A 1554-nucleotide genomic window follows, 5' to 3' on the forward strand; every position below is an offset into this window, starting at 1 on the left:
GGTCTTTATCCTCCCCCCCTTTTTTTATGTAGAACGACACTAACAGGTTTAGTTCTTAGGAAAGGATATAGGTATATGGTACATAGTCACATAGCAACTTGAACACAGACTGGATAGAAGCTGCCACAGAGTTTGATACAGTTCAGGGACAAATTTCTAGATACTAGTCTATTTGCTCCAGATATTCTTTTTCTAACAGTCAAATGGGGGATGGGATCAGGAAGAATTGAATGAGAAAGAAATGCTAGTAATCATGATGAGTAACAGTGGTAGGGGTAAAGTGACAGCTCAAGGCTTTATTGTTGTCATAAAAGTGGTGCAGCTTTAGAGCTTTAAGATGAGCAAATCTCTGGGGTCTGTGTCCATCGTGGTTCTAATAGTATTAGAAAGGGTGAGTTGGTATAAACAATAACAAGATTTATGTTCGTGCAAACTGCTGACTATTGACTCTGATTTTGAAGAGAGGAAAGAAGAGAAAGTGAAGCTGAACCAGATTCTTGTTATGTCCCTGTTTATGAGCAAGTGAGAAACTGGATGGATTCTAGTGAACACGAACAATAGAAAAGAAGCAACTGATACTGATGTCCTGAGATTATAGACGATACAAATAAAATGAAAAAGAAACAATCAACATTGTTTTTTTCAAGAAAGCAGCTGTGGCATACATAGCTAGTTTGAACTTTCTATCACAAAAAGTCAGCTGAGTGAAAGTTAAACTGCAAAAATCACCTACTCAGAAGAACAAAAATTTTGTTCTTTGTAGAAGATAACATCTCACCCAAAGTGGCTACCAGTGAAAACTAAACTTCAGACCATACTTTCTTTCACTTGGAAGCAAAGACCAAGGATGTATGTACCTTAGCTAACAACATGAATTTATGCCACATTAATCTATTAAGGAAGCTGTGTCTCCTGCTGTTTTCCCTCTGTCAAAAAAGGGAGCTTGAGTCACATTCTTCTCTTTTCAACTTAATTATCAATGAGAAGAGGCTACTCTGAAGAAACTCTACTGTTGGCTCTCCATTTACTTTTGAGCTGCCACACTTCAGCCTCTTGAGTTTATCTTAACAATCTAAGTTAACTCAGCTACATGTTTTTCTGCAACAATAACAAAACTGCTTCTTTTTCTGTAGGAAAGTCACATGATTACAAAAACAAGTATGGAGGAAAGGGGTCTTTGGTCACAAGAGAAAACTTAACCAAAGCAACACTGATAGACCTTAATAAAAGAAAAATCAAGTGCTCGCTTCGGCAGCACATATACTAAAATTGGAACGATACAGAGAAGATTAGCATGGCCCCTGCGCAAGGATGACACGCAAATTCGTGAAGCGTTCCATATTTTTCCAGGAAGAAAATAGCTAATTTTTTTAACTATGTCCCACTTGGGGACCTTTAACTTCTTGAATATGCTATGATGAAATAGAGAAGAGTAAAATTGTTTTTGGGACAAGGATACCCTTGATAATATGAGAAAGGCACCAAAAAAGAATGCTATCTTATATAGGAACAAAGAGAGTACAATAAATGAAATATTTTGTTCCGGCTTTAAAA

At 36.8% G+C, this 1554-nt stretch overlaps 1 non-coding gene across 1 annotated transcript; it reads left to right on the forward strand.

Moving 5' to 3' along the window:
• The first annotated feature begins 1239 nt into the window (after positions 1-1239).
• LOC150055229 (U6 spliceosomal RNA) lies at positions 1240-1346 on the forward strand. The gene has a single exon (XR_016537728.1). It is a non-coding gene; the product is annotated as a U6 spliceosomal RNA (small nuclear RNA).
• The last annotated feature ends 208 nt before the right edge of the window (positions 1347-1554 follow it).

This window comes from Megascapheus bottae, chromosome 14, assembly GCF_031878675.1.
Source record: "Megascapheus bottae isolate mThoBot1 chromosome 14, mThoBot2.hap1, whole genome shotgun sequence".
Classification (NCBI taxonomy): domain Eukaryota; kingdom Metazoa; phylum Chordata; class Mammalia; order Rodentia; family Geomyidae; genus Megascapheus; species Megascapheus bottae.